Raw genomic sequence first — 14,963 nt, 5'->3', positions numbered from 1 at the left:
TTTCAGATTTATGGAGGTATTTCATAAATTATAATATACATAAAATTCCATTAACCAAGATCAGAGGGCAAAGAGTTGAAAGCCACTGGCATGTGGTGGTTTGCGGTTGTAAGCCACTTCTTTACATCATTTATTGAATACTACATTCTTTCTGTATTTGTACTGCCAATTCTATTATGTACTAGGTTTTCATATGTGCACAAGAATATTTCTATGCCTGTGTTCTAGTATATAATCTAATAATTTGTTCCTGCATAAGAACCATATTATTTTAATTACTGTAATTTGTTATATTTTTATTTTGTTACGTGGGGTCACACCTCAACTTTAATCTGTTTTCATAATTGTCTTGGCTAGTCCTAGAAACTTAATGTAAATCTAAGATAAATTTGTCTAATATCACAAGATGTCTTTATGGCATTGGAATTACAGTGAACTTATAGACTTATAATGAGGTAACTAGTATCTTAATTGGAACTTTCCATACATAAACTTGGTATATCAAACCAAACTCAGTTTTTATTACATATCATTTGATAATGCTTTGTAAGTTTTTTCATAAAAATCACCAGTAGTTTTATTACTCAGCATCTTATTATGTTGTTATGAATCGGCTGATTTTCTATGTATATTTTCTAACAAATATTACTTAAATATAATGGAAATAAAATCAAAATTTTATGGAATGAAAAACTCCTAAAGTTTCACCATTAAATACAAGTTTTTGGAGTACGCTTTTGATCACTAAACATCAGGAGAAAGTTTCTCTCTATTCCTAGTTTGCTAAGAATTTTTTACTAGGAGCGAATGTTGAATTAAGCAAATCATACTTTTTCTCTTTTAACCTACTCATATAGATCCTCATAACAGTTTTTTTCTAAAGTTAAACTATTCATTTCAATGATGAATTCTACTTGGTCACAATTCTTTAACATGTTGCTCTATTAAATTAGCTTATTCACATTTATGATTATTACATTCTTATTTATAGATGACAGTTGCTTACAATATTCTATTCATGTAAGAGCTCAGATTAGTTTTCACATCAAACTCTTAAATGAGTTGGCTAGCATTCCCAGTTTTAAATTAAAGTTATTGTTACTTGACTATTTAGGATAACAATTACTGTTTTCTTTTGACAATAGGTTGAGCAAAGCTCTGCTACGAAGCCTGCTGAGTGCATGTGTGTGTACACACAGGTGCATGCTTATACAGTTTTGAAGGGAATTAGATCTATTTACTATTATTACAATTCAAAAAGTTATTTTTTTTATTTTTTAAATTTTTTATTTTTACTTCTTGATTCCACTCAAAAATTTATACTTTGTAGTAGCAAATTTTTATTTTTATTTATTTTTTATAAAGGTGACTGGGTAATTGCCCTCACATGGAGATAGGAAAAAAGCTTATAATTAATTTAAACCTTAGACTACACCAGAACTCAGGAAAATACATGTGTCTGCTGGTTTATTACAGAGTATACAATTAAAGAATAGCCAAATGAAAGAGATGCATAGAACAAGATATTGAGGAGGACAGCTCAGGGTTTCCACATCTTCTGCTCACACGTTACCCTCCTAGGAAGTCCATGTCTTCACCAGTGCAGAGGTACTCCAGGTTTTACAGTTGAAGAAGTTTTATAGAGTTAATCTCAAGCCTTCCTCACAATTCATCTTTTCACATGTCAGAAGGTGGTGCCAAAAGTTCCAGCCCTGTTATCACTTGGTCTTTCTGGTGACCAGCTCCCATCCTGAGGCTACCTAGAAGTCCCAAACTAAATCACCTCATTAGCATAAATTCAAATGTGATTGAAAGGGACTTGTTAATAATAGGAAAAAACACTTGTATCACAGAGGAAATACATAGGGTTTTAGGAACTCTGTGCCAAGAATCAGTGGAAAAGACCAAATATATTTTACTGTGACAAGTAAAGAAATTGAATAAGCAATAAAAAAAAAAAAAAAAAACTACCCACATGGGTATGGATATTCAACTCTGTACCCCCAATATATATAAAATCAATAATATTTCAGTTAAAAAAAAAAAAGCAAAAACCACCTAGAATGAAAAGCCCAGAACAAGATATCTTTACCACTGAATTCTACCAAACATTTGACATCAAAAACTTCACAAACTCTCCAGAAAAATAGAAGCATAAAGAACACTTCTCACTCATTTTAGACTATACAAAATCACATGAAGATATCACAAAATTACTACAAATACCTCTTATGAATATGAATCCAAAAATCCTTCAAAAAGTACGAGGCAAATGGAATCCATCAGCATAAAAGAGAATTATACAACATGACCAAGTGGGATTTATCCAAGTGATAAAAGGTTAGTTGAACATTTGTGTTATGGACTGAATTGTGTCCACTTCCCCCAAATATATATGTTAAAGCCCTAGCCCCCAATACCTTACAATGCCTATATTTACAAATAAGTCCTTTAAAGTTAAAATAAGGCTATGTTCTCAACATGGCTTCAGTCGTGCTCACTCCAACATGGTGAGAAAATAAATTTCTGTTTAAGCCACCTCATGTGCTTTGTTACTGTAGCCTTACAAATTGATGCAATCTTAAATCAATTAATGGAACATGTATCAATAGAATAAAAACAAAAATCACATGGTCATGTGAATAGATGCAGAAATGTTCTCAAAATTTAATACCCTTTCTGGTAAAAACAGACAATAGACAGGTATAAAAGGATCTCATCTCAACCTGAAAAAGAATATCTTCAAAAAACCAATACTATCATCATACTTAATGGCAAAAGACTACATACTTTTCTCCTAAGATTAAGATAAGAAAAGATGTGTACTTTTGCTACTTCTATCAACATTGTATTAGCATTTCTAGCAAAGTAGGCAAGAAAAAGTTCTAGTAAGGAAAAGAAATAAAAGTCAACCAGATTGAATATCTTAAGTAGAAAATCTAAAGAATGCACTAAAATTCTATGGAAATAATAAATTCAGCAAGATTAGCAGGATACAAGACCAATATTAAAAAATCTGTTGTATTAGAAGAAAAGAGTTATGGAGACAAATGGTAGTGATGACTGACCAAAATTTTGATTGTATTTAATACCAAGAACTATACACTGAAGAATGTTTAAAAAGGCAAATTTTATGTTATATGTATTTTACCAAAATAAAAAAATTGGGGAAAAAAATTAATTGTATTTTTATATACTATCAATAAACATTCCAAAAATAAAATGGAAAAAAAAATTACAACTGTCATAAAGAACAACAACATATTTAAAAATATGTTTGCAAAAGAAGTACAAAACTTATATTCTGATGTCACGAATCTTTCTTGAAAGTAATTAAATATCTAAATAACTGAAACAATATCCCATGTTCACGGGTAGGAAGATTTTACATGAAGATGATTAAGATAATACATGGCAAACTGACCTAACAGATTAAACATAAGCCCTATCTGACTTCTTTGAACAGTATATGCTAAAACTTATATGAAATTGTAAGGATCCAAAACAATCTAGAAAAATAACAAAGGAGGAGGATATTCATAACTTCAAAACTTACAACAAGCAATGTTAATTAAGATAGTGTAAGTTAGCATGGAAAAGACATATAATGTAAATGTATAGGTTTATTTTTGTACTCTCAGTGAATGGAAAAGAATTCAGAGTGCAGAAATAAACTTATATATCTTGGTCAGCTGATTATTGACAACCGTGTCAGGACTGTACAAAAGGGAAAAAATTGACTTTTCAATAAATGGTCCTGAGACACCTGGATAGTCACATGAAAAAGAATTAAGTTAGACCCTAACCTCACACATATATGTTCATATGTAAAAATGAACTCAAATAAATCAACAACTTAAATATAAGAACTAGAACTGTAAAACTCTTAAGAAAAATAAGGACATATATTCATGACTGTGTATTTGGTGAAGGGTTCTTAGATATGACACCAAAAGCATGATCAGCAATAACAACAAAAACATAAATAAATAAAAAGGTAAATCAGACTTCATCCAAATCAAAAACTTTCATTTTTCAAAGGACACCATCAAAGAAGTAAAGCCAATCCACAGAATAGGAGAAAACATTTGAACATCACATATCTGGTGAAGGACTTGCATCCATAATATATAAAGAACTCTTACAATACAATAAGACAAATTAAGCAATTTATAAAGTATAAATAATCTGAACAGAAATTTTTTCCAAAGAAGAAATACAAATTTCTTTTCTTTTTTTTTTGTGACCAGTAAGGTGATCACAACCTTTGGCTTGGTGTCGTCCGCACTGCACTCAGCCAGTGAGCGCACCGGCCAGCCCTATATAGGACCCGAACCGCAGCAGGAGCGCCGCTGTGCTCCCAGCGCCGCACTCTCCCAAGTGAACCATGGGGTCGGCCCAAGAAATAGAAATTTCTAATAAGCACAATGATATTATTGAATATCCCACCAAAACTAATATTAAAACTTAATCCCCAATGCAGCAGTATTGAGGCAGAGCCTTTGGGAGGTGATTGGATCATGAGAACTCTGCCCTCACAAATAAATTAACCCATTCATGGATTAGTGGGTAAATGAATAAATGGGTTATCAAAGGAGGGTCACTGGTAGCTTTATAAGGAGATCAAGTGAGCACATTAGTCTGCTCAGACTTCTTACGATGTGATACTCTGTGGTGCCTTGGGGCTCTGCAAAGAGCTTCCACCAAGAAAAAGGCCCTCACCAGATATGTCCCCTGATCCTTTGATTTCCCAGATTCCAAGACTATAAGAAATAAATTTTGCTTATAAATTATCCAGTTTCAGGTATCCTGTTATGAGTGGAAGAAAACAAATAATAAACACATTTTAAATGTTCAACACATTATTTATCAGAAAAATGAAAATCAGAACTACAATGAAGATATCACTATAGGTGCTAGAATAAAAAGTCAGGTAATAGGAAGTGTTGACAAGGATGTAGAGAAATAAGTATTCTCATAAACTGCTGCTACAAATGTAAAACGGTACAGTTGCTTTGCAACTCTGGCAGTTTCACAAACGATTAAACGTACTTATCATATGCCCAGGTAATTCTACTTCTAGGTATATTGCTAGAAGAAATTAAGATACATGTCTACTAAAAAATGTGTACATGAATATAGCAGATTATTGATAATAGACAAAAGGTGAAAACAATCCAAATGTCCACCAACCGAAAAACTGAATAAAACAATATAGTCTATCCACACAATGAAATTTTGTTTGGCAATAAAAAGAAGGAAGCCTTGACTCAACAATAAAAAGGTATATATTACTAATATCAGGAATGAAACAGGTTACCACCACTACAGAATCTGTAATATCAAAAGAATAACAGTAGAATACATGAATAATTATACCAATAAATACCCAATTTACACGAAATGAACAAATTTTTGAAAGACACAACTACCAAACTCATTCAAGGAAAAAAACATTGTCTGAATACACTTACATCTATTAAGGACACTTAAATTATTGGTAAAATAATTTCCACAAAAGTACAAAAAAAGAAAAAAGAAAACAAAACGAAACATTAGGCTCAGATACCTTCACTACTGAATTCTTCCAAACACTTACGAAGGAAATCATTCTAATTCTACACAAACTCTTCCAAAGTGTTGAAGAGGATATACTGTCCAACTCATTTGACTAAGTCAGCCTAACTGTGATAGGAAAACAAGACTAAGAAATAAAAAAAGCAAACTGTAGACTAGAATTTCTCAAAATTTTCTAGCAAGTCACTACCAGAAGTATATTGAAAAGGTAGTACACAGTAGGTGGGTTATTCCGGAAATGAAAGTCTGGATTAACATAAAAAAAGAAAAAAAAAATCAATGAATATAATTTTTAAAAAAAAAATCATCTGACAGATAAAAAAACAAAGTAGAAATAAGCAAATTTAATCTAAGTTTGGTCAATCCAAACCTTTTAATTTACCGAAACTACTCCTGATCCTTCCCTCCTTTGATCAAAACTTCAAATTCTACAGGAAGTACATTTAGTTCACCATTCACAAAAGGATATTTTCCCGGGAGGAAATTATTTCTAAGGACCTACCCTTTGAACAATTAAAGAACATTCACTTAGTGTATTTGCACATGCCATAGAGATTGTTACAACTCTCTTAGATAATCTGTTTCTGAGAAAGAGCAGAAATGTTAACTAGATTTTAGGCACACCTAGCATATGAATGAGCATTTTTGAAAACTGCAACTCCTGTGAGTGTGGAGATATGATGGGCAGTAAGAGTGTAAGAATTTCTCATCTCCACAATTAAATCTCTTAAGAGATTACAAACATAGACTTATATTTGTAACATTCAAAAACAAATGAAATAGAGGTCTCTTTTGGTGAAATCATATTACCTTACATGCTAAGAATCCAAATAAAGAGTTTGTTACGTTCACCATTACATCCACCATCACCACCAGTAGTGATACCCTTATGTTATTATTTTCCTTTTTTATTTAATTAAACTGAAGTAACTTTTTTATTTTGGCCCTTTTGCTCACTTCTATAAGTTAGCTGTTTCAGCCTACTAGAAGCAAGCCACCAGTGATAAATACAGAAGAAAATATCACCCAAAGCACTAATTTCAACATTTGCAACTTTTCAAACAAGAGGAAATATTAAGGAATAAATAAACTGTCTACACATTGAAATTACCATTTCCCTCTAACTTAAAACATTCTATGGCAATAAAAAAAAAAAAAAAAAAAAATCAAAGAATAAGCAGCTGTACCTTCTGGCAGTAGACCTTTTTCCTCTCCATGCTTCAATTACACAGGTCTTTCACACCAAACATCTTTTATACAAAAATAAATTCAGAGGATTTATAATGTTTCTAGGGAAGAATAAGAAGCTGTAAATGTTCTTCTCATGGCTTTATTGTGGGCTAATTCTATCTTAAACATGGAATTTATAAGCTGTAGTATATCTGTAAATGCATTTGTTGTAAGACAAATCATAGGCTATGGTCTAACAACCATAGACAGAAACTAATGACCCCTGCATCATAAAGGGAGATTTTTTAATGGCCTCTCAGTAACATAATAAGCAGGAAAAAAGAAAAATTAAAAGCTTTTAAACAGCACAATTAGAAATTACTATCTCTTGGTTGGATATAAACTACTACGCGCATCAAATGGAAAAAAAGTCCACAAGAGGCAGTACTACACCACAGAAAGTTTAAATTACAGTTTTGTTTCTCTTTAGTGTGAGACTTGAGCAAACTCCTTTGTGTCTCAGTTTTTTCAATGGTAAAATGGAGATAACATTATGAATATTTTGGGCAAATTACTATATATAAATAACTTGGAATAGTACTTAGCATAAACTATTCAATAAACGCTTAATGCTGGAGCATTTTCAGGGATAGGCTGAATTACAGAGATTCATTTTTTAAAAAATTAAGTGATAACCCTCTCCCTCCACTTCCGACCATGCCTTGCTTGCATCCCATGTCTTCCCAATGCACCAGAGCTATTCGCTGCTAGTGCCAGTGCCGGCCAGTTCTGAAATTTCCATTTAAAAGAACTGAGAGGATTCTGGCAAGAGAGCAGACTAAAGGAACCAGGGTTCACTTCTCCTGCAGAAGACAACCAGAACAGGCCCATTACTATACTTGTTGGCAACACTTTTGGGCCCTAGGGCCATCACCTGCCATCCTGCAGTGAGCTTCACCCCACTCCCGCTGCTGCAGTCGGCAGCGATCCACAGAGCCAGACGAGCGACACGCAGGATCCCCACTCATACTGTCACACCAGCCAGCCCAGCTGCATGCAGTACCTCCTGCAATGGTTACCTATAGCATGTCCACTGCCACCAACAGCTGTCACTTTAGTCAGACCAGCTGTGAGTGGGGCACATCATTGTCATGACACATTGGCATGAGGAGGGTCATGAGTGGATCTGCCAGAAAGAGGTAAGCCAGCATAGACCCACATCCCAGTGGCCCAACACACGGGAAATTATGCTGTCCCCTGTGGCTGTGCACACATGGGTGGAAGACACATTTGGGTGGGAGATACATTTGGGTGCGAGATACATTTGGGTGGGAGATACATTTGCAGCCCACATGGCTGCCTTGGCCCTGGCAAAAACACATGCAGAAACCTCAGTGAGTACAGAAACCAAGTATAGATATAGAAGAAAGTTACCAGCCAACACCAACCTATACCCCAACCAAGGGAAGCAAGGATCCAGGAGGAGACTCCGCATGTAGGAGAGAGGAAGGAGAAACCCCGTCCACTGTCACCCATTCAAGGTGAGGTGTTCCACTACACTCCAGTATACACTATATGAGGAACACCCATCAGGGTCAGGGGATGCTAGCAGGGGTGCCAACAAGCCCACCCAGGGATGCCCACCCTAGCCAAAAAGCAACAGGGCACCCAGGTGCTTCTCCAAAGAACTTGAGAAATTGCCCATATCCTCAACTACCCAACACAATCTCACTAACATCATCAAGGAATCACTAAGTTCCCCAGCATCTAGGTCACAGAGGCACACACATACCTCTGACACTGAATACAACTGAAGTACCCACACAGAGTTGACACTATGGTGTCTACCCAGAACTATTACTAAAACACCTTACCCAATGGTCAACATAAACACATCTACAGGAGCAAGTCTCTCTCCTTAGACCCCACTCCAGAGCAACAGAAGAAGCAATTGTTTGACAGAATGAACAGACATCAATGTAGAAATGTGGAGTATACTAACATTTGTAAAGCAAATGTATTTCACAGGGCCTACCTTCCAAAGCCCTGTAGTTTCAGGTATAACCTAATTTTTTAAAATTACATATAGAAATGTTGAGCTTGCAAGAGACAGGAAACTTTCCCCAGGCTAAAGTCTCTGCTGTAGATAAAGAATTGTAACACAGCAAAATTGTTCACTCAAGGACAGATGCCCTTGGAGCAGGTTAACCTAAAGTTACTTGATTGTTATGTAAACAAACTGAGGAAATTGCTGTAGGAAAACACAGTAGTTGCTAAGAACAAGCTTTTGTTGGTGGATCTACTTAACCTTTTGCAAATTGCATTATGGAATGTCACTTTGTTATTTCACTGATGCTACAAGTCCTTGTATTCTTTGTAATGATTAAATAAACTGAATTTTCTTGTGAAACTTCCTTGTCTTTACAATAAAAGGGAGAGGCTAACTTTTAAATGGGCTGACACATTCAATTTTTCTCCTCCTAATGGGGAAATTACTGAAGTGAAGTCCATCCAGGCCTCAATGCATAAATAGTGCTTGAATAATCTTGTTATTCTTTTTTTCATCTCCATTACAAAATGAAAAGAAGTGTAACATAGAAATACTAAATATAATACTAATACTAGAAATACAAAAAACCACCAAAGGAATACAATAATTCTCAAGTACCAGACCACATACAGCAGGAAATCCTTGAAGTGACTGAAAAGGAAATCTAATGAACATTTTAAGAAAATTCAGTGAGATACAAGAATAATCAGATGAGAAAACAAAATGAGAAAAAGTATCCAGGATAGGAAGGAGGAAATTTACAAAGAGATTAAACCTTAAAAAAAAATGTAGAACTCCTGTAACTAAAGGATTCACTCAATGAAATAAAAAACAACCAAGAGCTTAAATAGAAGACTAGAGCAAGCAAAAGAAACAATTCCTGTTCTCAAAGACAGCCCTTTTGAAATAACCTGGGCAGAGTAAAAAAAAAAAAAAAAAAAAAAAAAGAAAGAAAGAAAAAAGAATTTTAGAAATGAAGAAAATCTATGAGTGCTATTAGACAGATTTAGTAGCAAAAATTTCAAATCATGACTGTTCCAGAAGAGAAGAAAAAAAGGAAAAAGGCAGAGAAAACCTACTCAATGAAATAGTAGCCAAAACTTCCCAGTACTGGGAGAGAAATGAACTTTCAGATCCAGGAGGCTCAAACATTCCAAAACAGAATCAGTCCAAAAAGATCCTCTCTCAGACACATTATGGTTAAACCGCAAAACTCAAAGACAAAGATAGAATCCTAAAAACAAGAAGAGAAAACAGTCAAGTCACCTTATAAGGGAGTCCCCATCAGACTAACAGTAAACTTCTCGGCAGAAACTCTACAGACTAGAAGAGAAAAAGATGACATATTCAAAATACTGAAAGAAAAAACCTTCCTGCCAAGAATACTATACAAAGCAAGCCTATCCCTCAGAAATGAGGGAGAATACTGTATTTCCCAGACAAACAAAAACTGCAGGAGTTTAACACCATATAACCAACTCTACAAGAAATCCTGAAGGAAGTTCTGCACCTGGAATCTCAGATAGTCATTACCATGAATATACAAGAAAGAACAAAACCTGCTGGTAGAACAAATATGGAAAAAAAAAAACAACTATATCTTACCACTTCAAAAAAACAAGCACCAAAGATAAACAATAAAAGGAAAAGAATGGAATAAAGGAGATTTAAACATCCAAATGAATATCAATAAAATGCCAGGAGTAAGACAATACCTCCCAATAACAACCGTAAATGTAAATGAATTATGACTCCCCAACAAAAGGACACAAACTGGCAGACTGGGTTAAAAAGCTAGACCCCCCCTTCCCCCCCCAAAAAAAGAAAAAAAAAAAGCTAGACACAACACTAAGCTATCTTCAGAAGACTCTTCTCACCTGTAAAGACACACACAGGCTAATATTGAAGGAATGGAAAAAGATATACCACAGGAATGGAAACTAAAAATGAGCAGGAGTAGCTATTCTTGTATCAGATAATACAGACTTTAAAACAAAGCCCATAAAAAGAGACAAAGAAGGCCATCATGTAATGATAAAAAGAACTATCCAACCAGAATACCTAACAATCATAAGTACATATGCACCCAACACCAGAGCACCCAGATGTTCAAAGCAAACATTATTAGACCTAAAGAAATAGATAGATCCCAGTATGAAAATAAGTGAAGATCTGAACATCCCTCTCTCAACACTGGTCAGATGATCTAGGCAACAAATCAACAGAGAAACACAGGACTTAAACTACAGTTTAGAACAACCGGACTTGGCAGATATCTATAGCACGTTTCATCCAACAACTACAGAGTGTACATTCTTATGACCACATGGAGCATTCTCCAGGATAGACTACATGTTAGGTCACACATCAAATCTCAACAAAATTTTAAAAATTGAAATAGTTTCAAGTATCTTTTCACAACACTAGGGACCTTGAAATTGGATCCACAAAACTGGAAATCAATTAACAAGCAAAACTCTGGAAACTATACAAATATATGGAAATTAAACATGCTCCTGAATGATCTATGGGCCCAAGAAGAAATTAAACAGGAAATAAAAAAAAAAATTCTTGAGACTAATGAAAACAAAGACATACCACACCAAAACCTGTGGGATACTACAAAAGCAGTATTAAGAGTAAAGTTTATTGCAATAAAACTTACATAAGAATAGAAAGACTTCAAGTAAGCAACCTAACGCTACACCTCAAATAACTAGAAAAAGAAGAATGAATCAAATCCCAAAGTGAGCAGACAGAAAAGATCAGAGCTGAATTAATGAAATAGACCCCAAAATACAAAAATCAATGATCAAAAAATTAGATTTGTGAGAAGATAAACAAAATAGACAAACCATTAGTGAAGGTGACAAAGATGAAATGACCAAAATAAAAATCAGAAATGAAAAGGGAGACAACCAAAACTGCAGAAATACAAAGATTCATTAGAGGCTGTTATAAACAATTATACACCAACAAACTTGAAAATCTGGAGGAAATGGATAATTTCTGAACAACACATGCAAACTACCAAGACTTAACCCAGAAAAAATAGAAAGCCTGAACAGACCAATAAGCAGCACTGAGATTGAAGCTGTAACCAGCATTCTCCCAAGAAAGAAAAGCCCAGGACTGGACAGCTTTACTGCTGAATTACACCAAACATTCAGAGGAATTAATATCAATTCTGTTGGAATTATTCCAAAAAATTGAAACAGAGGCCATCCTCCCAAACTCATTCTATGAAGCCAGCATCACCTTGATAGGAAAGCAAAGATGCAAAGAAAACATCAAACTAAATGCCAATATCTTTAATGAACACAGATACAAAACACCTCAATAAAATTTTAGCAAACATGACACAGCAACACTTCAAAAAAATTATACACTATCATCCTAGGGATGTAAAGATGGTTCAACATTTGTGAGTCAATAAATATGATACTACACATCAACAAAATCAAGGACAAAATCCATACGATTATGTCAATAGACACAGAAAAAGCTTTTGATAAAATTTGACATCCTTCCATAGCAACTCTCAGCAAATTAGCTGAAGGAAAGTATTTTTAATATAATAAAAGGTATATATGACAAACCCACCACCAATAACATCCTGAATGAGGAAAACCTGAGTTTTCTCTTAAGAACAGGAACATAAAAAGGGTGCCCACTCTCACCACTACTATTTAACACAGTACTGGAAGTAATAGCCAGACCAATCACACAAGAGAGAAATGAAGGGCATTCACATCGGAGAAGACACAGACAAACTGTCCCTGTTTGCAGATGACATGATCCTATATATAGAAAAACCTGAAGATGGAGGAATAGACAGTACCCAGCATCACCTTCTCGTAAAACAAACCAATTTACAAGTATTAAAGAGCAACAACTGTCCAGCTGGGGACACTAGAGCTTAGAGGAAGAGGAGGAGAGACCATGGAGTTCATGAAGGTAGGAGAAGTCATGATGAGAGAAAGAATTGTTCTGACTGCTTTGAGCCCTGGCCACTTCAAGGCTGGCCCTGGTGAGCACACAGAGCAAGAGCTGGCAAAAACTGTAGCTATGCCCTTTGTATGAAGTAGCTTGGAGACAGCAGGGGAGAAGAGAGCCTTGGTGGCTCCCCAGGCCAGCAAGACCCCTTCCAGGGTTCCTGTGGACCCACATAGGAATGAAAGGCTTCAAACAACTGAAAAAAGGAGCCATTGAGAGGCTGGTTAGTCATTGCAAGGGACTGGCACATGGCCCACCCCACGGGAAGTATTTAGAGTGTGGGTGGTGGGGGAGACAGGCCCACCAGGGGCCCACAATGGGCCTACCATTGGCGCACAGCATGGACAGCTGATCTGCCCTCAATCAGTACAGGCCCACTCAGTGTAGACTGGCCAGGAATAGAGAACTGGAGCGGGATACAGTTTGCTGAAAAGACCCAGACCCAGATGAGAGTTTCCACACAGTCCAGGTGTACCAGATCTCATGAGACCTAGAAGTACATACGAGGTCAAAAATAAAAATCCTGAGCTGCACAAAAAGCCTTCCCCAGGGAATCAGCAGCAAAGCAGCATTCAATCACAGGGCTCAAGTGCTGGTTCCCACAGGAAGTTCCCCCATTTCACATGTAAGCAATAGACAAATTAGTTCCAATGCAGAGTTTAAGTGGTGGGAACAGTGAATTATCCCACAGAGAAATGAAAGAAAAAACAAAAAACCCACAGATCAGAGACAAAGTTCTGATATTAACCAGTAAAGGTCTAACACCACCAAAGAATACCTATAATACATAAAAGGACTGGAAGCCCCCAAGGCTCCCAAGCCAGGGTGGGAAGAGAGAGGGCCTTGGGCCTCAGCCATGCACCCCTACCATCTGCACCCAGCTCAGCAACCACCACCAAGCCGCTGTTGAAAGCACCCCAGGCTCCTGATCCGGGGTGGTGGGAGCTGAGGGCATCAGCCACAACCTCCCAACATCTACATCACCCCAGCAATGACCACCAAGCTGCTACTACTGGAAGCTCCCCAAGCTTGATTCAGGATGGTGGGGGGCCAAGGGTCTCAGTCATTCCCTCCAAGGTCCACACCAACTCAGTGACTGAGCCTCTGCTGGAAGCCTCCTGGGCTCCCCTGCTGGAATGAGGAGTGTGCCAAGGTCCTCAGCCATGGCCCCCTCCTTCCTTTTCCCTCCACCCTATCACCCTCTCCCGCTCCCCCAACTATTCTGTAACATCTTGGAATGTAAAATGATAATAAGAATAAGAAGAATATTTTAAAATTATTTTAAAAAGAAAAAGACCTAAAGACTGTATAAAGAAACCTACAGAGCTGATAAATATTCAGTAAAGTTGCAGGATACAAAACAACATGCAAAAATCAGCAGTATTTTAATACTCCAACAACAAACTTCAGGAAAAGAATCAAGAAAGCAAGCCCGTTTACAATATTCACCAAAAAAATAAAATAACCTAGGCATCAAGTTAAGCAGGGATGTGAAAAATCTCTACAACAACAACTACAAATCACTGCTGAAGGAAATTAATGAAGACACAAAAAGATGGAAAGACATTCCATGCTCATGGATAGGAAGAATTACTAACATGTGAAAGTCCATACTGCCTAAAGCAATCTGTATTCAATACAGTCCCTACTAAAATACCAAAGACATTCTTCACAGAAATAGAAAAAAACAATCTGCATTCATATTGAACAAGAAAAGACCCTGAATAGCCAAAGCAATCCTAGGCAAAAAAATATAAAGCCAGAATGGAAATCATCATGTTGAAGGGATACCTGCACTCCCTTGATTATATTTCTATTTACAATAGCCATGAGTTGGAACCAACATAAATGTCCACTGATGGACAACTGGATAAGGAAAATGTAGTGTATATACATAATGAACTAGTAGTCTGCCATAAAAAGGAATGAAATTCTGCCATTTTGTAGCAACACGTGAGCATGGAAAAAATTACATTAAGTGAAATAAGCCCGGTACAGAACAAGAAATACCACGTCTTTTTACTCGTAAGTGAGAGCTAAAAAAACCCATAAACAAAAAAGAAATACTCAATAATTATAATAATATGTTTGATTTTTGCAAAAAGAGAACAGAACTGAGGTTACTAGAGGAGTGAAATGGGAAGGGAGAAGAGAGATTATTGAGAAACTA

The sequence above is a fragment of the Cynocephalus volans genome, chromosome Y (assembly GCF_027409185.1).
Source record: "Cynocephalus volans isolate mCynVol1 chromosome Y, mCynVol1.pri, whole genome shotgun sequence".
In the NCBI taxonomy this organism is placed as follows: Eukaryota; Metazoa; Chordata; class Mammalia; order Dermoptera; family Cynocephalidae; genus Cynocephalus; species Cynocephalus volans.
This window is presented reverse-complemented; position numbering follows the sequence as displayed.